This window comes from Taudactylus pleione, unplaced genomic scaffold (genome assembly GCF_031769625.1).
Source record: "Taudactylus pleione unplaced genomic scaffold, aTauple2 ptg001020l, whole genome shotgun sequence".
NCBI classification, from domain to species: Eukaryota; Metazoa; Chordata; class Amphibia; order Anura; family Myobatrachidae; genus Taudactylus; species Taudactylus pleione.
The window spans coordinates 1,686,042-1,699,775 of NW_028285421.1; positions in this window are offsets into that span (position 1 = coordinate 1,686,042).

Here is a 13,734-nt window from a genome sequence, read left to right on the forward strand (position 1 = left end):
TATGGGGGTGAGCAGAGACATGCTATGGGGAATGATATAACACAGTATGGGGGTGAGCAGAGACATGCTATGGGGAATGATATAACACACAGTATGGGGTGAGCAGAGACATGCTATGGGGAATGATATAACACACAGTATGGGGTGAGCAGAGACATGCTATGGGGAATGATATAACACAGTATAGGGGTGAGCAGAGACATGCTATGGGGAATGATATAACACAGTATGGGGTGAGCAGAGACATGCTATGGAGAATGATATAACACAGTATAGGGGTGAGCAGAGACATGCTATGGGGAATGATATAACACACAGTATGGGGGTGAGCAGAGACATGCTATGGGGAATGATATAACACAGTATAGGGGTGAGCAGAGACATGCTATGGGGAATGATATAACACAGTATGGGGGTGAGCAGAGACATGCTATGGGGAATGATATAACACAGTATGGGGGTGAGCAGAGATATGTTATTAGGAATGATATAACACAGTATGGGGTGAGCAGAGACATGCTATGGAGAATGATATAACACAGTATAGGGGTGAGCAGAGACATGCTATGGGGAATGATATAACACACAGTATGGGGGTGAGCAGAGACATGCTATGGGGAATGATATAACACAGTATAGGGGTGAGCAGAGACATGCTATGGGGAATGATATAACACAGTATGGGGTGAGCAGAGACATGCTATGGAGAATGATATAACACAGTATAGGGGTGAGCAGAGACATGCTATGGGGAATGATATAACACACAGTATGGGGGTGAGCAGAGACATGCTATGGGGAATGATATAACACAGTATAGGGGTGAGCAGAGACATGCTATGGAGAATGATATAACACAGTATAGGGGTGAGCAGAGACATGCTATGGGGAATGATATAACACAGTATGGGGGTGAGCAGAGACATGCTATGGGGAATGATATAACACAGTATGGGGGTGAGCAGAGACATGTTATTAGGAATGATATAACACAGTATGGGGTGAGCATAGACATTCTATGGGGAATGATATAACACAGTATGGGGGTGAGCAGAGACATGCTATGGGGAATGATATAACACAGTATGGGGGTGAGCAGAGACATGCTATGGGGAATGATATAACACAGTATAGGGGTGAGCAGAGACATTCTATGGGGAATGATATAACACACAGTATAGGGGTGAGCAGAGACATGCTATGGGGAATGATATAACACAGTATGGGGGTGAGCAGAGACATGCTATGGGGAATGATATAACACAGTATGGGAGTGAGCAGAGACATGCTATGGGGAATGATATAACACAGTATAGGGGTGAGCAGAGACATGCTATGGGGAATGATATAACACACAGTATGGGGGTGAGCAGAGACATGCTATGGGGAATGATATAACACAGTATAGGGGTGAGCAGAGACATGCTATGGGGAATGATATAACACAGTATGGGGGTGAGCAGAGACATGCTATGGGGAATGATATAACACAGTATGGGGGTGAGCAGAGACATGTTATTAGGAATGATATAACACAGTATGGGGTGAGCAGAGACATGCTATGGAGAATGATATAACACAGTATAGGGGTGAGCAGAGACATGCTATGGGGAATGATATAACACACAGTATGGGGGTGAGCAGAGACATGCTATGGGGAATGATATAACACAGTATAGGGGTGAGCAGAGACATGCTATGGGGAATGATATAACACAGTATGGGGTGAGCAGAGACATGCTATGGAGAATGATATAACACAGTATAGGGGTGAGCAGAGACATGCTATGGGGAATGATATAACACACAGTATGGGGGTGAGCAGAGACATGCTATGGGGAATGATATAACACAGTATAGGGGTGAGCAGAGACATGCTATGGAGAATGATATAACACAGTATAGGGGTGAGCAGAGACATGCTATGGGGAATGATATAACACAGTATGGGGGTGAGCAGAGACATGCTATGAGGAATGATATAACACAGTATGGGGGTGAGCAGAGACATGTTATTAGGAATGATATAACACAGTATGGGGTGAGCAGAGACATTCTATGGGGAATGATATAACACAGTATGGGGGTGAGCAGAGACATGCTATGCGGAATGATATAACACAGTATGGGGGTGAGCAGAGACATGCTATGGGGAATGATATAACACAGTATAGGGGTGAGCAGAGACATGCTATGGGGAATGATATAACAGTATAGGGGTGAGCAGAGACATGCTATGGGGAATGATATAACACACAGTATAGGGGTGAGCAGAGATGCTATGGGGAATGATATAACACAGTATGGGGGTGAGCAGAGACATGCTATGGGGAATGATATAACAGTATGGGGTGAGAAGAGACACGCTATGGGGAATGATATAACACAGTATGGGGGTGATCAGAGACATGCTATGGGGAATGATATAACACAGTATGGGGGTGAGCAGAGACATGCTATGGGGAATGATATAACACAGTATAGGGGTGAGCAGAGACATGCTATGGGGAATGATATAACAGTATAGGGGTGAGCAGAGACATGCTATGGGGAATGATATAACACACAGTATAGGGGTGAGCAGAGACATGCTATGGGGAATGATATAACACAGTATGGGGGTGAGCAGAGACATGCTATGGGGAATTATATAACAGTATGGGGTGAGAAGAGACACGCTATGGGGAATGATATAACACAGTATGGGGGTGATCAGAGACATGCTATGGGGAATGATATAACACAGTATGGGGGTGAGCAGAGACATGCTATGGGGAATGATATAACACAGTATAGGGGTGAGCAGAGACATGCTATGGGGAATGATATAACACAGTATGGGGTGAGCAGAGACATGCTATGGGGAATGATATAACACAGTATGGGGTGAGCAGAGACATGCTATGGGGAATGATATAACACAGTATGGGAGTGAGCAGAGACATGCTATGGGGAATGATATAACACAGTATGGGGGTGAGCAGAGACATGCTATGGGGAATGATATAACACAGTATAGGGGTGAGCAGAGACATGCTATGGGGAATGATATAACACAGTATAGGGGTGAGCAGAGACATGCTATGGGGAATGATATAACACAGTATAGGGATGAGCAGAGACATGTTATTAGGAATGATATAACACAGTATGGGGTGAGCAGAGACATGCTATGGAGAATGATATAACACAGTATAGGGGTGAGCAGAGACATGCTATGGGGAATGATATAACACAGTATGGGAGTGAGCAGAGACATGCTATGGGGAATGATATAACACAGTATGGGGGTGAGCAGAGACATGCTATGGGGAATGATATAACACAGTATGGGGGTGAGCAGAGACATGCTATGGAGAATGATATAACACAGTATAGGGGTGAGCAGAGACATGCTATGGGGAATGATATAACACAGTATGGAGGTGAGCAGAGCCATGCTATGGGGAATGATATAACACAGTATGGGGTGAGCAGAGACATGCTATGGAGAATGATATAACACAGTATATGGGTGAGCAGAGACATGCTATGGGGAATGATATAACACACAGTATGGGGGTGAGCAGAGACATGCTATGGGGAATGATATAACACTGTATAGGGGTGAGCAGAGACATGCTATGGGGAATGATATAACACACAGTATGGGGTGAGCAGAGACATGCTATGGGGAATGATATAACACAGTATAGGGGTGAGCAGAGACATGCTATGGGGAATGACATAACACAGTATGGGGGTGAGGAGAGACATGCTATGGGGAATGATATAACACACAGTATGTGGTGAGCAGAGACATGCTATGGGGAATGATATAACACACAGTATGGGGTGAGCAGAGACATGCTATGGGGAATGATATAACACAGTATAGGGGTGAGCAGAGACATGCTATGGGGAATGATATAACACAGTATGGGGTGAGCAGAGACATGCTATGGAGAATGATATAACACAGTATATGGGTGAGCAGAGACATGCTATGGGGAATGATATAACACACAGTATGGGGGTGAGCAGAGACATGCTATGGGGAATGATATAACACTGTATAGGGGTGAGCAGAGACATGCTATGGGGAATGATATAACACAGTATGGGGGTGAGCAGAGACATGCTATGGGGAATGATATAACACAGTATGGGGGTGAGCAGAGACATGTTATTAGGAATGATATAACACAGTATGGGGTGAGCAGAGACATGCTATGGAGAATGATATAACACAGTATAGGGGTGAGCAGAGACATGCTATGGGGAATGATATAACACACAGTATGGGGGTGAGCAGAGACATGCTATGGGGAATGATATAACACAGTATAGGGGTGAGCAGAGACATGCTATGGGGAATGATATAACACAGTATGGGGTGAGCAGAGACATGCTATGGAGAATGATATAACACAGTATAGGGGTGAGCAGAGACATGCTATGGGGAATGATATAACACACAGTATGGGGGTGAGCAGAGACATGCTATGGGGAATGATATAACACAGTATAGAGGTGAGCAGAGACATGCTATGGAGAATGATATAACACAGTATGGGGGTGAGCAGAGACATGCTATGGGGAATGATATAACACAGTATGGGGGTGAGCAGAGACATGTTATTAGGAATGATATAACACAGTATGGGGTGAGCAGAGACATTCTATGGGGAATGATATAACACAGTATGGGGGTGAGCAGAGACATGCTATGGGGAATGATATAACACAGTATGGGGGTGAGCAGAGACATGCTATGGGGAATGATATAACACAGTATAGGGGTGAGCAGAGACATGCTATGGGGAAAGATATAACAGTATAGGGGTGAGCAGAGACATGCTATGGGGAATGATATAACACACAGTATAGGGGTGAGCAGAGACATGCTATGGGGAATGATATAACACAGTATGGGGGTGAGCAGAGACATGCTATGGGGAATGATATAACACAGTATAGGGGTGAGCAGAGACATGCTATGGGGAATGATATAACAGTATAGGGGTGAGCAGAGACATGCTATGGGGAATGATATAACACACAGTATAGGGGTGAGCAGAGACATGCTATGGGGAATGATATAACACAGTATGGGGGTGAGCAGAGACATGCTATGGGGAATGATATAACAGTATGGGGTGAGAAGAGACACGCTATGGGGAATGATATAACACAGTATGGGGGTGATCAGAGACATGCTATGGGGAATGATATAACACAGTATGGGGGTGAGCAGAGACATGCTATGGGGAATGATATAACACAGTATAGGGGTGAGCAGAGACATGCTATGGGGAATGATATAACACAGTATGGGGTGAGCAGAGACATGCTATGGGGAATGATATAACACAGTATGGGGTGAGCAGAGACATGCTATGGGGAATGATATAACACAGTATGGGAGTGAGCAGAGACATGCTATGGGGAATGATATAACACAGTATGGGGGTGAGCAGAGACATGCTATGGGGAATGATATAACACAGTATAGGGGTGAGCAGAGACATGCTATGGGGAATGATATAACACAGTATAGGGGTGAGCAGAGACATGCTATGGGGAATGATATAACACAGTATAGGGATGAGCAGAGACATGTTATTGGGAATGATATAACACAGTATGGGGTGAGCAGAGACATGCTATGGAGAATGATATAACACAGTATAGGGGTGAGCAGAGACATGCTATGGGGAATGATATAACACAGTATGGCAGTGAGCAGAGACATGCTATGGGGAATGATATAACACAGTATGGGGGCGAGCAGAGACATGCTATGGGGAATGATATAACACAGTATAGGGGTGAGCAGAGACATGCTATGGGGAATGATATAACAGTATAGGGGTGAGCAGAGACATGCTATGGAGAATGATATAACACAGTATGGGGGTGAGCAGAGACATGCTATGGAGAATGATATAACACAGTATGGGTGTGAGCAGAGACATGCTATGGGGAATGATATAACACAGTATGGGGGTGAGCAGAGACATGCTATGGGGAATGATATAACACAGTATGGGGGTGAGCAGAGACATGCTATGGGGAATGATATAACACAGTATGGGGGTGAGCAGAGACATGCTATGGGGAATGATATAACACACAGTATGGGGTGAGCAGAGACATGCTATGGGGAATGATATAACACACAGTATGGGGTGAGCAGAGACATGCTATGGGGAATGATATAACACAGTATAGGGGTGAGCAGAGACATGCTATGGGGAATGATATAACACAGTATGGGGTGAGCAGAGACATGCTATGGAGAATGATATAACACAGTATAGGGGTGAGCAGAGACATGCTAGGGGAATGATATAACACACAGTATGGGGGTGAGCAGAGACATGCTATGGGGAATGATATAACACAGTATAGGGGTGAGCAGAGACATGCTATGGGGAATGATATAACACAGTATGGGGGTGAGCAGAGACATGCTATGGGGAATGATATAACACAGTATGGGGGTGAGCAGAGACATGTTATTAGGAATGATATAACACAGTATGGGGTGAGCAGAGACATGCTATGGAGAATGATATAACACAGTATAGGGGTGAGCAGAGACATGCTATGGGGAATGATATAACACACAGTATGGGGGTGAGCAGAGACATGCTATGGGGAATGATATAACACAGTATAGGGGTGAGCAGAGACATGCTATGGGGAATGATATAACACAGTATGGGGTGAGCAGAGACATGCTATGGAGAATGATATAACACAGTATAGGGGTGAGCAGAGACATGCTATGGGGAATGATATAACACACAGTATGGGGGTGAGCAGAGACATGCTATGGGGAATGATATAACACAGTATAGGGGTGAGCAGAGACATGCTATGGAGAATGATATAACACAGTATAGGGGTGAGCAGAGACATGCTATGGGGAATGATACAGAACACAGTATGGGGGTGAGAAGAGACATGCTATGGGGAATGATATAACACAGTATGGGGGTGAGAAGAGACATGCTATGGGGAATGATATAACACAGTATGGGGGTGAGCAGAGACATGCTATGGGGAATGATATAACACAGTATGGGGGTGAGCAGAGACATGTTATTAGGAATGATATAACACAGTATGGGGTGAGCAGAGACATTCTATGGGGAATGATATAACACAGTATGGGGGTGAGCAGAGACATGCTATGGGGAATGATATAACACAGTATGGGGGTGAGCAGAGACATGCTATGGGGAATGATATAACACAGTATAGGGGTGAGCAGAGACATGCTATGGGGAATGATATAACAGTATAGGGGTGAGCAGAGACATGCTATGGAGAATGATATAACACAGTATGGGGGTGAGCAGAGACATGCTATGGAGAATGATATAACACAGTATGGGTGTGAGCAGAGACATGCTATGGGGAATGATATAACACAGTATGGGGGTGAGCAGAGACATGCTATGGGGAATGATATAACACAGTATGGGGGTGAGCAGAGACATGCTATGGGGAATGATATAACACAGTATGGGGGTGAGCAGAGACATGCTATGGGGAATGATATAACACACAGTATGGGGTGAGCAGAGACATGCTATGGGGAATGATATAACACACAGTATGGGGTGAGCAGAGACATGCTATGGGGAATGATATAACACAGTATAGGGGTGAGCAGAGACATGCTATGGGGAATGATATAACACAGTATGGGGTGAGCAGAGACATGCTATGGAGAATGATATAACACAGTATAGGGGTGAGCAGAGACATGCTAGGGGAATGATATAACACACAGTATGGGGGTGAGCAGAGACATGCTATGGGGAATGATATAACACAGTATAGGGGTGAGCAGAGACATGCTATGGGGAATGATATAACACAGTATGGGGGTGAGCAGAGACATGCTATGGGGAATGATATAACACAGTATGGGGGTGAGCAGAGACATGTTATTAGGAATGATATAACACAGTATGGGGTGAGCAGAGACATGCTATGGAGAATGATATAACACAGTATAGGGGTGAGCAGAGACATGCTATGGGGAATGATATAACACACAGTATGGGGGTGAGCAGAGACATGCTATGGGGAATGATATAACACAGTATAGGGGTGAGCAGAGACATGCTATGGGGAATGATATAACACAGTATGGGGTGAGCAGAGACATGCTATGGAGAATGATATAACACAGTATAGGGGTGAGCAGAGACATGCTATGGGGAATGATATAACACACAGTATGGGGGTGAGCAGAGACATGCTATGGGGAATGATATAACACAGTATAGGGGTGAGCAGAGACATGCTATGGAGAATGATATAACACAGTATAGGGGTGAGCAGAGACATGCTATGGGGAATGATACAGAACACAGTATGGGGGTGAGAAGAGACATGCTATGGGGAATGATATAACACAGTATGGGGGTGAGAAGAGACATGCTATGGGGAATGATATAACACAGTATGGGGGTGAGCAGAGACATGCTATGGGGAATGATATAACACAGTATGGGGGTGAGCAGAGACATGTTATTAGGAATGATATAACACAGTATGGGGTGAGCAGAGACATTCTATGGGGAATGATATAACACAGTATGGGGGTGAGCAGAGACATGCTATGGGGAATGATATAACACAGTATGGGGGTGAGCAGAGACATGCTATGGGGAATGATATAACACAGTATAGGGGTGAGCAGAGACATGCTATGGGGAATGATATAACAGTATAGGGGTGAGCAGAGACATGCTATGGGGAATGATATAACACACAGTATAGGGGTGAGCAGAGACATGCTATGGGGAATGATATAACACAGTATGGGGGTGAGCAGAGACATGCTATGGGGAATGATATAACAGTATGGGGTGAGAAGAGACACGCTATGGGGAATGATATAACACAGTATGGGGGTGATCAGAGACATGCTATGGGGAATGATATAACACAGTATGGGGGTGAGCAGAGACATGCTATGGGGAATGATATAACACAGTATAGGGGTGAGCAGAGACATGCTATGGGGAATGATATAACACAGTATGGGGGTGAGCAGAGACATGCTATGGGGAATGATATAACACAGTATAGGGGTGAGCAGAGACATGCTATGGGGAATGATATAACACAGTATAGGGGTGAGCAGAGACATGCTATGGGGAATGATATAACACAGTATAGGGATGAGCAGAGACATGTTATTAGGAATGATATAACACAGTATGGGGTGAGCAGAGACATGCTATGGAGAATGATATAACACAGTATAGGGGTGAGCAGAGACATGCTATGGGGAATGATATAACACAGTATGGGAGTGAGCAGAGACATGCTATGGGGAATGATATAACACAGTATGGGGGCGAGCAGAGACATGCTATGGGGAATGATATAACACAGTATGGGGGTGAGCAGAGACATGCTATGAAGAATGATATAACACAGTATAGGGGTGAGCAGAGCCATGCTATGGGGAATGATATAACACAGTATGGAGGTGAGCAGAGCCATGCTATGGGGAATGATATAACACAGTATGGGGTGAGCAGAGACATGCTATGGGGAATGATATAACACACAGTATGGGGTGAGCAGAGACATGCTATGGGGAATGATATAACACAGTATGGGGGTGAGAAGAGACAAGCTATGGGGAATGATATAACAGTATGGGGGTGAGCAGAGACATGCTATGGGGAATGATATAACACAGTATGGGGGTGAGTAGAGACATGCTATGGGGAATGGTATAACAGTATCGGGGTGAGCAGAGACATGCTATGGGGAATGACATAACACAGTATGGGGTGAGCAGAGACATGCTATGGGGAATGATATAACACACAGTATGGGGGTGAGCAGAGACAGGCGATGGGGAATGATATAACACAGTATAGGGGTGAGCAGAGACATGCTATGGGGAATGATATAACACAGTGTGGGGTGAGCAGAGACATGCTATGGAGAATGATATAACACAGTATAGGGGTGAGCAGAGACATGCTATGGGGAATGATATAACACACAGTATGGGGGTGAGCAGAGACATGCTATGGGGAATGATATAACACAATATGGGAGTGAGCAGAGACATGCTATGGGGAATGATATAACACAGTATGGGGGTGAGCAGAGACATGCTATGGGAAATGATATAACACACAGTATGGGGTGAGAAGAGACATGCTATGGGGAATGATATAACACACAGTATGGGGGTGAGCAGAGACATGCTATGGGGAATGATATAACACACAGTATGGGGGTGAGCAGAGACATGCTATGGGGAATGAGATAACACACAGTATGGGGGTGAGCAGAGACATGCTATGGGGAATGACATAACACAGTATAGGGGTGAGCAGAGACATGCTATGGGGAATGACATAACACAGTATGGGGGTGAGTAGAGACATGCTATGGGGAATGATATAACACACAGTATGGGGTGAGCAGAGACATGCTATGGGGAATGATATAACACACAGTATGGGGGTGAGCAGAGACATGCTATGGGGAATGATATAACACAGTATAGGGGTGAGCAGAGACATGCTATGGGGAATGATATAACACAGTATGGGGTGAGCAGAGACATGCTATGGGGAATGATATAACACAGTATGGGGTGAGCAGAGACATGCTATGGAGAATGATATAACAGTACAGGGGTGAGCAGAGACATGCTATGGGGAATGATATAACACAGTATGGGGTGAGCAGAGACATGCTATGGAGAATGATATAACAGTACAGGGGTGAGCAGAGACATGCTATGGGGAATGATATAACACACAGTATGGGGGTGAGCAGAGACATGCTATGGGGAATGATATAACACAGTATAGGGGTGAGCAGAGACATGCTATGGAGAATGATATAACACAGTATAGGTTTGAGCAGAGACATGCTATGGGGAATGATATAACACAGTATGGGGGTGAGCAGAGACATGCTATGGGAAAAGATATAACACAGTATGGGGGTGAGCAGAGACATGTTATTAGGAATGATATAACACAGTATGGGGTGAGCAGAGACATGCTATGGGGAATGATATAACACAGTATAGGGGTGAGCAGAGACATGCTATGGGGAATGATATAACAGTATAGGGGTGAGCAGAGACATGCTATGGAGAATGATATAACACAGTATGGGGGTGAGCAGAGACATGCTATGGAGAATGATATAACACAGTATGGGGGTGAGCAGAGACATGCTATGGGGAATGATATAACACAGTATGGGGGTGAGCAGAGACATGCTATGGGGAATGATATAACACAGTATGGGGGTGAGCAGAGACATGCTATGGGGAATGATATAACACAGTATGGGGGTGAGCAGAGACATGCTATGGGGAATGATATAACACACAGTATGGGGTGAGCAGAGACATGCTATGGGGAATGATATAACACACAGTATGGGGGTGAGCAGAAACATGCTATGGGGAATGATATAACACAGTATAGGGGTGAGCAGAGACATGCTATTGGGAATGACATAACACAGTATGGGGTTGAGGAGAGACATGCTATGGGGAATGATATAACACACAGTATGGGGTGAGCAGAGACATGCTATGGGGAATGATATAACACAGTATAGGGGTGAGCAGAGACATGCTATGGGGAATGATATAACACAGTATGGGGTGAGCAGAGACATGCTATGGGGAATGATATAACACACAGTATGGGGGTGAGCAGAGACATGCTATGGGGAATGATATAACACAGTATAGGGGTGAGCAGAGACATGCTATGGGGAATGATATAACACAGTATGGGGTGAGCAGAGACATGCTATGGAGAATGATATAACACAGTATAGGGGTGAGCAGAGACATACTATGGGGAATGATATAACACAGTATAGGGGTGAGCAGAGACATGCTATGGGGAATGATATAACAGTATAGGGGTGAGCAGAGACATGCTATGGGGAATGATATAACACAGTATAGGGGTGAGCAGAGACATGCTATGGGGAATGATATAACACAGTATGGGATGAGCAGAGACATGCTATGGAGAATGATATAACACAGTATAGGGGTGAGCAGAGACATGCTATGGGGAATGATATAACACACAGTATGGGGGTGAGCAGAGACATGCTATGGGGAATGATATAACACAGTATAGGGGTGAGCAGAGACATGCTATGGAGAATGATATAACACAGTATAGGGGTGAGCAGAGACATGCTATGGGGAATGATATAACACAGTATGGGGGTGAGCAGAGACATGCTATGGGGAATGATATAACACAGTATGGGGGTGAGCAGAGACATGTTATTAGGAATGATATAACACAGTATGGGGTGAGCAGTGACATTCTATGGGGAATGATATAACACAGTATGTGGGTGAGCAGAGACATGCTATGGGGAATGATATAACACAGTATGGGGGTGAGCAGAGACATGCTATGGGGAATGATATAACACAGTATAGGGGTGAGCAGAGACATGCTATGGGGAATGATATAACAGTATAGGGGTGAGCAGAGACATGCTATGGGGAATGATATAACACAGTATGGGGGTGAGCAGAGACATGCTATGGGGAATGATATAACACAGTATAGGGGTGAGCAGAGACATGCTATGGGGAATGATATAACAGTATAGGGGTGAGCAGAGACATGCTATGGGGAATGATATAACACACAGTATAGGGGTGAGCAGAGACATGCTATGGGGAATGATATAACACAGTATGGGGGTGAGCAGAGACACGCTATGGGGAATGATATAACACTATGGGGTGAGAAGAGACACGCTATGGGGAATGATATAACACAGTATGGGGGTGAGCAGAGACATGCTATGGGGAATGATATAACACAGTATAGGGGTGAGCAGAGACATGCTATGGGGAATGATATAACACAGTATGGGGTGAGCAGAGACATGCTATGGGGAATGATATAACACAGTATAGGGTTGAGCAGAGACATGCTATGGGGAATGATATAACACAGTATGGAGGTGAGCAGAGCCATGCTATGGGGAATGATATAACACAGTATGGGGTGAGCAGAGACATGCTATGGGGAATGATATAACACACAGTATGGGGTGAGCAGAGACATGCTATGGGGAATGATATAACACAGTATAGGGGTGAGCAGAGACATGCTATGGGGAATGATATAACACAGTATAGGGGTGAGCAGAGACATGCTATGGGGAATGACATAACACAGTATGGGGGTGAGGAGAGACATGCTATGGGGAATGATATAACACACAGTATGTGGTGAGCAGAGACATGCTATGGGGAATGATATAACACAGTATAGGGGTGAGCAGAGACATGCTATGGGGAATGATATAACACAGTATGGGGTGAGCAGAGACATGCTATGGAGAATGATATAACACAGTATATGGGTGAGCAGAGACATGCTATGGGGAATGATATAACACACAGTATGGGGGTGAGCAGAGACATGCTATGGGGAATGATATAACACTGTATAGGGGTGAGCAGAGACATGCTATGGGGAATGATATAACACAGTATGGGGGTGAGCAGAGACATGCTATGGGGAATGATATAACACAGTATGGGGGTGAGCAGAGACATGTTATTAGGAATGATATAACACAGTATGGGGGGAGCAGAGACATGCTATGGAGAATGATATAACACAGTATAGGGGTGAGCAGAGACATGCTATGGGGAATGATATAACACACAGTATGGGGGTG